Consider the following 12,633-nt stretch of genomic DNA (forward strand, 5'->3'; position numbering starts at 1 on the left):
TTTGAAGTGAACAAAAATTAAAACACAGATAATCCATTCATATACATAAAAATATACATGTAACATAAAATTAGTGTAACAATCTCCCTCAAAAGCTCTCAGAAAAGAAGAAACTACAATTGCTACTTGTCAAGCAGATGAAAAAATCCTGAACACTGGTTATAAAATTAAATTATACACACTATTTTAAAGTTTAAAACTACTGTTAAAGAATAAACTAATGCACAGTCCAGTTCTAGGATATGTAAGAGACTAGTAACTGGTTGTATCTGTGAAGGCAAACTGGGTGAAGTAGGGAACAGGGCAAAGGGAGACCTGTATACTCTTTTATCTTTCCAATTTCATACCACATTCATGTAATCCATTTTAAAAATAAATAACATATACATATATTTTAATCCTCACCAGAAGATATGTTTTTTATTATTACTCATTCGAGAGAGAGAGAGGAAGGCGGGGAGAGAGAGAGAAAGAGAAACACCAATCAGTTGCCTCCCATACTCACCCTGACTGGGGATCAAACCCACAACCTGGGTATGTACCCTGACCAGGAACTGAACCTGCAACCTTCTGGTGTTCAGGATGACGCTCCAACCAACTGAACCACCTGGCCAGGGCTAAATAATATTTTTAATGACCTCAAATCCTTTTTGTAGACAAAGCAGAAAATAAAATTAAGAAGTAAGAAATTAAGAAATCATTTATTAAACTTTTGATTCAAGCAACAAGGTAAACTGGACTCATATATACATGTGCCCAAATACACTCACTGAAATGCTAAATCAACATGAAAAATTAGTATAGCTAGATTTAAAAAGGGGAGCCCTGGCCTGGTAGCTCGGTTGGAGTATTTTCCTGTACACCAAAAGGCTGCGTGTTCATTCCCCAGTTGAGGTGCAAATGGGAGGCAAACAATCGATGTTTCTCTCATTGATGTTTCTCTCTCCCTTTCTTTCTCTGTCTCTCTCTCTCCTTTCCTCTTTCTCTAAAATCAATAAACATATCCTCGCCCGGCCAGGAGTGGCTCAGCGGCTGAGCGATGACCCAGGATCCAGGCGATCAGGGTTCGATTCCCGGTCAGGGCACATGCCCAGGTTGCTGGCTCGATCCCCAGTCGGGGGCGTACAGGAGGCAGCCGATCAATGGCTCTCTCATCATTGATGTTTCTATCTCTCTATCCCTCTCCTTTCCTCTCTCTGAAATGAATAAAGATATATTTTAAAAATAAATAAATAAACATATCCTCAGGTGAGGAGAAAAAATGGGGAGGGTGCTGTGGCTCAGTGGTTAAGCATCAACCCACAAACCAGGAGGTCACAGTTCAATTCCCAATCAGGACACATGTCCTGGTTGCAGGTTCAGTCCCCAAAAGGGCATGCAAGAGGCATCCAATCAATGACTCCCTCTCATCATTGATGTTTCTATCTATCTCTCCCTCTCCCTTCCTCTCTATGAACTCAATAAAAACATATTTTAAAAACGGGGGGGATTTCTAGGTGCCAGAAAAGAAGAAATTCAAAGACCTAAAATTCCAGCTGACACCAAGGTAGTCTAGGGGGATACTGACCTACAGATATAGACCTAATTTTGAGCCTATTTCAAGGAGAGCTGCAAGTAAAACCCCTATTTTGAGCCAAGATCCTCAAACGGGCTGCTCAATATGTGAAAAGGAAGCTGGAAAAGCTCCACCCATATGCCCTGAGAAACAGTAAGGCAGCTTGCCATCTGCCTTGCTCCCAGTGTGGGGAAGAGAGGCTCCTATGAAAATAAAAATTCCAGGCTTACACCATGTTGGGGTACAGAATACAAATTTACACTACCTGTACAGTTCCATAATCCATCCCAAACATTAGCATTTGCACTAGTCCAGGTCATTTGTTAAACTGAACAAGTGAATGGACGAAGCTAAGTGAAGGTTATAGAGGAGGACTTCTCTGTACTATTTTTGTAGCTTCCAAAGAGTCTACAACTATTTTAAAATAAAATTTTTTTAAAAACTGTATAGAAGGTATACAAGGGCTGGTTAATTAATCCTCTAAATGTGGCTGTATCTTTTATGTATTTCTTAATTTTAATAAAATACCTAAACCTGTAATTCAGTATATAAATATAATATACAAAATTAGTCTGCAATATGGCTTTTACTCTTAGCACACTACTAAAACCCCATTAACAATAATAACCAGTGCCCTCTGACAAGTTCAGTGAATTTTTTTCAGACCATTCCTTCTTGACCTTCTTTCTGACTCATCTCCAAAATGTTCATGCTTTGTCCTCAACACTTCTTAAATTCCTAAATTATCACATCTATTCCCATAGTTTCAAAAAATTCACTCATGATTACTCTCAATCCTTAATGACAAACTCCTATTCTGAGCTCCAGGTCCAAATACCTATAGAACACATCTTACTGGATGTCTCTCACCAACTCCAAACCAACATGCTCAAACACCAAGCTCACTATTATTCGCTCTTAAACCAACTGCTTCTCAAATGGCCACCAGCATCTTTTAAAATCCCCCAGAACAGATTACCTGGGATTTACCCTGATTCTTCCCTGTCCTTTATCACACATGTATCTTACTGATTCTCTACCTTTAGTCTCCTCATTTTGATTTTGATTTTCAATCACTTAGTTTGAGAGTCTGGGCCCATGTCACTTCCACCTAGATTTCTTTAGCAGCTGCAAATTGATCCCCCTACTTGAAATCTTGCCTTCTCCTCCTTGCCAGATAATCTTTCCCTGATTTTATTAACATTAATTAACCATTTAAAAATGTTCTGGATAACATTCAACCTCCCCAAACTCTCTAGTATCATGTCCTCCTACTCCTACATACTCCTTCACATTAGCCATATGAAGCTATTTGCAATATCATGATTTGTGAGGCCTCTATGGCCCTGGTAACAATGCTCTGGACTGGACTGATCATCCCTTGACCCCCAGACCCCACCCCCACTCCACCTAAGTAGTGAACAACTCCCTTTCGAAAATCTTCAGCTCTTTTCAGGCATCCCTGCATCCCGGAATAAAACTATTTCCTCTCCTTTTTGTCTGTTATCTTCCAGATACTTCTGGCATATATTTCTACACTTCTAAACAATAACTTATTTCTTTAAGGGTGGGGACCATGTGTTATTCATCTTCATATATCCAAAATCTGTAAAAGTGCCTTTACTCAATAAGTTTATTAAGTTAATAAATGTCATATTATTTTAAGTCATACTTCAGACTTTCTGTATAATACATAAGCCCATCACAAAGAGCATGACTGTGTGTCTATGAGAGAGAGCGGGGGGGGGGGGGGAAGGAAGGGAGGGAGGGGGGAAACAATAATTTTGGTTTAGCTTTTAACAAAGCAGAGCAAAAGTGTAGAGATGTGCTATATAATAAATTTTTAGTAACCCCGGCAAAACATAATCTTTTTCAATATCACTCTACAAACAGACATTTTGAATAAAGCCTTGCTCCAAATATTAAATCACTTAGCAGTGTAAAACTGAACCCAGGTTTTCAGACTCATGTATTTTGGCATTCAGGGGGCTTTCCTATACCTTGAAAGCTCAATAATTTGGGTCACTCTGCAGTAATAATACCTTCGCACTTTCTTTCAGTCAGTGATGTAAAGGGAGAGGAAAAGAGAGGCTAACTGACTCTAGAAAGCAAACATCACACACTCTTTTAAAAACATAATGAAAGTCTTTTTAAAAAGTGACTAGCTGATAGCTAAAATGCCTGATGTACTCTTTAAAGGAAGTAGAACACAAAGTACAGACAGAATGCTTTTCTTTGTCTTAAAAAAGAAAAAAAGGAAGTGAGAAAACTAAATAGTTACTTCCTAACCACCTGCATTGCATTCCACTTTGTCTCAGTTGTGAGATCAAAGAACAAACATCATGTTTATTTTTAAGTTCCATATTGCAAATAACATGTCAGGCAGTGTCTACTAATAAATGCCCAACCCATGAGAGAAAGTAGATCAGTACTCACCTCTGGAAGAAGTCCATCTCCACAGCTAGCCTAAAAGAAACTTTCCTTCCTTTCCACAACTGATAAAGCTCTCCTGTTTTTTCTGCTTTGTTCTGCTGACCTGAGCCAGATACCCTTAGCAAGTTCTCTGTCAATTACATCCCAACACTCCTAAGTCCCTTTCACTTTAAAACCTTGGCCAACCCTGGCACTTCATACCTCAAGCCCCACACTTCATAAAGGAACTTACTGCTTAAGCCCTATTTCTGGAGGCTTTCTTCCCACTGGCACTGATTCCAAGAGTCATCAGAGAAAGCCAGGTCTGCTAAGAAGAGCCATTTAACTCCCAACCACCCCTTGGTGTCCCCAAAAGGAGGTTACACAGGGTCTCAGGCCCAGAGTACTCTCTAGAGCCAAAGTCCATTTCAGAGCCACTGCTAACAACTGACTGATCAGAATCAACTAAGTATATCTACAGGGAGACACAGTACACAGACATTAAAATAAGGATGTATTATATGGAATGAAAATATCTTAATGACCCATGGTTAAGTGAAAAAACTACAGAATTACATGTAATATAACCTTATTTATATAAATGCATACAAGTGTCTGTGTGTGTGTGTATAAATCACATATGAGAAGAACATGTTGAGAGAAAGGTGACTGCACTGTATATACAAACTATAATTCATAGAGTGGTCCTCCCTTATCTGTGGTTTTGCTTTCTGCAAGGTAGTCCAAAAATATTAAATGGAAAATTTCAGAAATAAACAATTCATAAGTTCTATATTGCATGTCATTCTGAGTAGCATGACGAAATCTTGAACCATCCTGCACCATCCTGCTCCATCCCACCTGGGACATGAATCATCCCTTTGTCCAGCATATACACACTGTATACACTACCTACCCGTCAGTCACTTAGTAGCAGTCTCGGCTACTAAATCAACTGTCACAATATTGAAGCACTTGTGTTCAAGTAACCCTTTTTTTACTTAATAATGGCCCCAATGCCATTCACATAACTTTTACTACAGTGTATTTTTATAATTGTTCTATTTTATTATTGTTGTTAATCTCTTACTGTACCTAATTTATAAATTAAACTTTATCATAGATATACAGGGTATCTCAAAAAAATGTATACATACTGTAATAGCTGATAGCTCAATTTTGAAAATGAAATGTATTTTAATAAACACTGCCTTTATAATTACTCAAAGTGTGTGTATACATGGTGGTCACCCTATATATCTAATATATATAATAGTGACACAGACTATCCCCATGAGCATGGGAGACTAATAGAGAATCCCACTCAGGAATAAATTATTGAAACTAAGTACTGCTGTTTCAGGATCATGATCTCATTATGAGTCCTCTTCTCCGCAAATTCTACACAGTTTTTAAAGCTCAGCTTAAGTCTCATACAAGAAGCCTTCCCCAACTATTCCAATCCCCAAAGATCTGTTTTCTGTTAACCCCTATGGCATTTATTACTTAATTATATACTGTTATGTTGCTCAGTATTTGATATGTCTAGGTATAGTTCTTCAAATGTATATTACTGTCCCTGAGTGAAGGGACTTTTACTCATCTGTACCCCCAGGAAAACCAGCACTACAGACAATAGATATATAGTACCTGCTAATTGGATGTCTGCCTATAACTGGCAACAAAAGAATCTCATCACTAAGATAAGGGTATAGGCTCTCTCCTATAACTCAACATCAGGCAATCAGAATATATCCTAAAATGATTCTCTGCATTGCAGATAACCTACTTTCAATAATCAAGCGTTAAAATTAATATTATGCATTACATATTCTAGTTTATTATAACTCTTATAACTTCAGCTTTCAACAAAAATTTATTACACACCTACTATGTGACAGGCACTGTTTTTATAATACATATAAACAAATATTTTTAAAACCCTGACAGAATCATAGATTAACATCTAAGCTACTGGTTCTTAAACTTTTTTTTAATAGAAATCTTTCCTTAAATGCAGTCTTATTCAGAACTCCCAGATTCGAACAGATCACAGAACTGTTTTGTCTATAGCTCAGGATAAGGCCCAGAGCCCCATCTATCTGAGTCAGCTCTGGCTGCCATAACAAGGTACCTTAAACAACAGAAATTTATTTCTCAAAGTTCTAGAGGCTGAAAAGTCTGAGATCAAGGTGCCAGCCAATTTAGTTTTGGTGAGAGCTCTCTTGCAGATGGTTGCCTTCTCATTGTACCCTCTCATAACAGAAACAGAGAGAGAGAGAGAGAGAGAGAGAGAGAGAGAGAGATCGATCTGGTGTTTCTTCCTCTTTTATAAGGACACCAGGTCTATTGGATCAGGGACGCACCCTTATGACCTCACTGAACCTTAATCACCTCCTGAAAGGCCCTATTTCCAATACAGTCACATATGAATTTTGAGAAGATGCAATTCAGTGCATAGCACCATCTTCTACACTTTTTCCTTGACTCAGACCCAGAGATACCTGAATGAAAGACTAAAAACCACCTAATTAGACACCTTAAATTTACATTTAAAAACACACACTGGACTATAAGAAAATTTAAATGACTTGCCCTAAGTCACGTCACTAGTCAATCATAGAATTAAGACTAGAACCCAGGTCCTTCATCTCCATTCTACCAAACTTTCTCTTATAATGTCCCACAACTGATAGTAAAGTCATCATGTACTCTCATGACTTGAATTTTCAATAAGATGCACAAGACATCAATAATCACCAGACCTCCCAAAGGAACTCCAAATTCATATATCCGGTGCCTACTCGGCATCTACAGGTGAATGTCTAATATGCATCACAAACTTAAAATGTCCAAACCAAACTCCTGAATTTCTTCTCCAACATCTGCTTTGGCAGATTCTTCCAGATGCTCAAGCAAAATACTACAGTTATCCTCAACTCTTCACTTTTCCTCACATCTTTTATTCAATCCATCAGCACATCCTGTTAGCTTTACTTTCAAAACATATCCAAATTTCTATAATAAAATATTAGAGAAAAAAATATTCAGACTCTGGCTAACCACTTCTCATCACTCCTACTGTCACATCATGGTCCAAATCACCAGTAACTCTCTTTTGGATTATTACAAGAACCACTTAACTTGTCTCCCTGCTTCTTTCTACCTTTGTACCTTAGAACCTACTCTCAACATTACAGTTAAGACCTGTGTGAGATCACGTCACCTCCCTACTGAAATAATTCTCCAATACCTTCCAAACTCATCCCAAGCAAAACTTAAGGGTTTTATAATCTCCTCATGATAGGATCACAATTACGTTTCTAACACCTCTTAATCCCACTCCCACTCTCTCATTCCACTCCAACCACAGTGCCCTCCTTTCTGTTCCTTGAGCATGTCTGCCTCTCACCATCCTCCAAATGTCATCTTTATTAGTAATGCTTTCCCTGACCACTCTAATTAAAAATAGCAATCTCACTCATCCCATTCCCCTTCCTTGTTTTATATTTCTCTATAGCACTTACCACCATTTGACATTTTATATACTAGTTTACTATCTGTCTATTCCTAGCTTCATAGAGACAGAGATTTTGTCTGCTGTGTTGCTAGAAGGGTGTCTGGCACATATTTAATGCTCAGTAAATATTTGTTGAATGAATACTCATGTATGAATATATAAATGAAGTCATAAAACTAACTAGGCTTCAAAAGCTCATGTTGTGTAGCACCATAACTAGAAAGCTATCAAAAATAAGGTTTTTCCCTTTTGACAGAACAGTATAGTAAATTAAAGTCAAAACATCTGGGATTAATGTAGACTCCAGGACCAAAAAACAACAAAGAAAGAGAAAGAGAATGAGACACAAACAGTCCTTGAGTCATTTAGAGACTTATGATTGCAATTTCCAGCCACATAATCCTTTCCAGCTGAAAATGCCCAAAGACATAGAAGAGAAAGTATATAGAATAATGGCACTTCATTTACATGAAAACAAATAAAATTAACCATAAGCCTATCTATTTAGATTTATGCATAGAAACATACAGTAATAAGATAGGAAAGCTTCACAAAAAACTGTCAGGGCAAAAGGGACTACTGAAGGGGGAGTGTCACTTTTACTCTATACATTTGTATTGTCTGTCACTTAGACAATGAGAGTATATTCATATTTTATTTAGGCAATATAAAAATTAACAAAATAAAGCTTTTCAATCTACTTCCTCAGGCATAACCACTGATTAACTGTTGTATATTATAGATTTTCTTCCTGCATAATCAGATATATAGATATAACTTTTAAAAAATAAGTTTTAATGACAGGAATTCTGTTCCCAGGAAGATGGAATAGACATGCTTTTCCTTATTCCTCTTCCTAAGTATTACTGAAAACCCTGGATGTTCCATATAAAACAAACACAAGACAATCCCAAAGGTGGAGAAAAGCAGAATGCCGAGACCTCAGGACCCAGAAAACAATGTGATTGTGATCTCACTTGGTTTTCTTTTTGTGTTATATAACCCAAACTTTGAGTTAAAGAAATCAGTAACACTGAAACACCAATGGGTGCAGACAAAAAGAAGTCCCAACAGAAGCCTGTTATTTCTAGCCGAACGACCGGGAAAGAGACAGCCTACCAACATAGAAAACTTTTTTTTTTTTAATTGCTCCACTTCGGCCACCGAAAATGTGGCCCCACCCACACCCACGGCAGCAAAGACCTCGCCAAACTGTAATGAGGCACCCCAACTCCCCTAGTTCTTCCAAAGGGTTAATGTCAGAGAAGGCCAGGTAGAGAGCCAGGACTTTCATCCCAGCCAGATAGAAATAGACCACCACCACAAACCCACCTGATCCTGCAGAACCAAAAGAGACCATGTGGGAAGCAGTGAAGGGTAGTCCTATCCCTGCCAGCCAGGAAAGCATCAGTGGAGGCCTAGTGAGGAGCCAGAACTCTCACCTCCACTCAGCAATTACAAGGAGCACCCCGTTGGGTGTCAATGGAGACCAAATGGGGAACCTGGACTTCTACCCCCATATGGCAGTAAGGAAGTGGCACATGCACTTCCTTACTGCCATATGAGAAAGCTTAAATAAATAAGATCCATAGTCTCATAACATAATACTGAAAACACCAGGTTTCAATCAAAAATCACTTACCATACTAAGAATTAGAAAGACCTCTCAGGCTGAAAGACAATCAATAAATAAATGCCAACACCAAGATGAAAGAGATTATAATTATCTGACAAAGATTTTAAAGCAACAATCTTTGAACAAGTAGTTATGAGCCTGCCTAAAACAAAGGAAAAATATATTCTCCCCAAAGAAACAGAAGATATAAAGAAGAACCAAATGGGAAGTTTAGAACTGAAAGAAAAATAGAATAATCTAAATAAATTAAATGAGATGGTACTATATATTCTTACTTTTTTTCAGCTTAATACCTAATGAAAATCTAAGCCTCTCTGTAAATACACAGAGCATTTTTAGTAGCTATAATATTCCACTGTATAAATTAACTATCATTTATTTAATTAATCCTCAATTAAAAGACATATATATTATTTATAATTTCTCACTATTATAAACCCTGTCTATTTGCATAATTACCTATATTATTTCTGCATAATTATCTGTCCTTTTTAGTAAATGATATCACTAAAAATGAGAGTGCCATGTGAAAGGGTATGCACAGTTTAAATTTTCATACACATTGCCAAATAACCATCTAGAAAAACTGTACCAATTATATTCCCATTAACAGTGAATGAGTCTACCTAGTTTCTCATGTCCTTGTCAACAATGGGTATTGTCTCAATGTTCTTTGTTTTCTAATTTGAGAAGTGAAAATAGTCCATCGTTGTTTTTATATACATTTTTTTATTACTAACATGATAAATATATTTTCATGTGTTTAAAAGCCAAAAACAGTCTTTCTTTTGAAAATTACCAATGCAGGTCTTTTGTGGATTCTCACTGTTTATCTTACTGATGCAAAAGAGCCCTTGGTATTTCACAAACATAAGCTGGTTGATAAATATGGTCTATTCTCAACCATTTTTTTTTTTTTTAACTTTGTTGATGTCTTTTTTTTGCAGAAGAATTTTTAATTGGTTTAGATTTCATTTTAGCAAATCAAGTTTAACTAAATTTTAAGTACAAAGACATCTAAAGGCTTAGTCCCAACTAGTTTTAGAGCCAAACAATCATAAAATCAACACTCACTACTGACTTACTATTCATTAGAGTCTAGAATTAGTCTTTCTGTTCTAATGAGGGGAAAGTAGAGAATGCTGGCATCCACTTTTTACCTATACATTCAATTAACAAAAGATTTCTCTACATACATCGTTTCCCCAAGTGGTATCATTGGATTTTGACTTTTTATTTTATTTTTTTATTATTATTTTTTGTTGTTCAAAATATTACAGATGTTCCCTTTTCTCCCCATTGACCCCTTCTGACTCCATTTTTAAAAAACACAATATTCCATTTCCCCATTGAGATCCCACTCTTACTCTAAACCCCAACCTTTTTGGCTGATAATCTGACAACCTACCTTGTAGCCCGTTTTTCTACTAGAGGCTGGACCATTTCCCATGGCTTTCACTGTTATCTGGAAACCTACCTCAAAACAACCTAAACTCTGAAAACTACTAGACTGCCATCTGACAGATCATTACAGTCACTATCTAGAGATTTCTGCTACCATGCTCTGCCCCTCTTTCAAAGTTTGACCTAAGTTTACTAAGCAACATTGGGTATCATAATTTGAACTGCTAGTCAACTCACTTGAGCTAATGCTCAGTTGGAATAGAAGATAAAACAAATGTAATATGTTATTCCTTTTTCCCCCTGGATATCCATTCCCCTACTTACTTCTTTTTCCCCACTAGCCACTCACTGTCTCTGGCATACTTTATCACACAAGATGGCCTGATTTATGACAAGTAGCACTAACAATGTCATAAAAATTAAGCACAACCAATGAAATTGTAATTTCTGTGAAAGTCACATACATAAAATCATGAGAGAAAAAGAGTTTAAAAGGATACCTTGTAATAATATGATGAAAAACATTAAAAAACACTTATCTCTATGTTGTCTAATGTTATTCCAGTATTTCATGGAATAAAGAATTTGTCTATAAGGTTCTTAACCAGCCCACAAAATACTTACTAGTCCTTTCCTTAACTACCAGTGTATTAATTAGAGACATATCTGACATCAATAACCATAACTATAATATTAATGCTTAGGGCCATATTACATTTCTTAGGTTTTTCATTTTCTTTAGTCTAATATTTTCAAGTCATAAGTAACTTCTTTTTTAACTAATTTTATTTATATTCCAGGATACTTTCCTTATTAAAGAAGTACAGCACAAGTTCACCTTCAATTCCTTAGCAATCTACAAACTATATTCTATTGGAGTTAATTTTACAAAGCATCAAAGTATTACCACACTGTATCAGGAAAAAATAGCTAGAAAGGACATTATTAGGTTAACTGAATCATTCTCAACCAGCGGCAATTTTGTCCCCAGAAAACATTAGGCAGTGCCTAGAGACACTTTTGGCTGTCACAATGGAGGAAGGAGGAGGGCCACAGTCTACTGGTATCTAAGTGGATAGAAGCTAGGGATGCTGCTAAACATTCTATAATGCACAAGACAGCCCCCCAAACAAAGAATTATCGGGCCCAGCCCTGGCCAGGTAGCTCAGCTGGTTAGAGTATCGTCCTGATATGTCAAGGCTGTGGGTTCAACCTCCAGTCAAGAATCAACCAATGAGTGCATAAATAAGTGGAGCAACGAATGGACATCTCTCTCTCTTTCCTTTCTTCTCTCTCTATTAAATCAATAAATAAAAATTTTAAAAAGAAAATAAGAATTATCTGGTCCAAAACATCTATAGCCATGCGGTTGAGAACTCTAGGACAACTGATAAAATTTAATATACACTACATTGTAGCAATGTTAAGTTCACTGAATTTGATCATTTTTATGTGGCTTTGTAAAGGAACAACTTTGTTTCTAGTAAATACTGCATATATCAAAATATTCAGGAGTAAAAGAACATGTCCCAACTTACACATAAATGATTCAGAAAAAGATAATACGTAAACATGTAGAGAGAAAAAATGAATAATAAAGCAATGAGCCAAAATGCTAACAACTGGTAAATCTGAGTAAATTTTTTTATTATTCTTGCAATTTTAAATTATATCAAAATGAAAAGTTAAACACAATTTCCCAGTATATTATATATACAATAGAGCAAACCAGCTTTCTTTTATTCCTGTCTCTAAATAAATTACACTATCTTCAGTGGATTAATTATGAATTTGACCCTGATAACTCAAGTAAGTATAAGCTAAAAAGTATAATTGCTAAAATGTGAATTTCACAGAAAAAGCTAAAAACATTTAGATGTCTACCAAGGATATGACATTTTGTAGTATATCACAGTAAATGCAGGGCCTAATACCCCTGCATTGTATATTTCAGGCTTTCAATACATGCTGAAAACTGCAATCATTTAGAACCATAAAGAATCTGAATACAATCCATGAGAAAACATGTATAAAAAGTAATACAAAAATATTTTTTTTAAGACTCAGATTTTCAGAAGTTTAACATTATTTCTGAATTCTTGAACC

At 36.3% G+C, this 12,633-nt stretch overlaps 1 protein-coding gene across 8 annotated transcripts in view; it reads right to left on the bottom strand.

Annotated features, from left to right (window-relative positions):
• Positions 1-12,633, bottom strand: part of PHC3 (polyhomeotic homolog 3) — a 59,521-nt gene that overhangs the window by 39,128 nt on the left and 7,760 nt on the right. The window lies entirely within an intron of this gene.

This window comes from Miniopterus schreibersii (genome assembly GCF_964146895.1).
Source record: "Miniopterus schreibersii genome assembly, chromosome: 5".
NCBI classification, from domain to species: domain Eukaryota; kingdom Metazoa; phylum Chordata; class Mammalia; order Chiroptera; family Miniopteridae; genus Miniopterus; species Miniopterus schreibersii.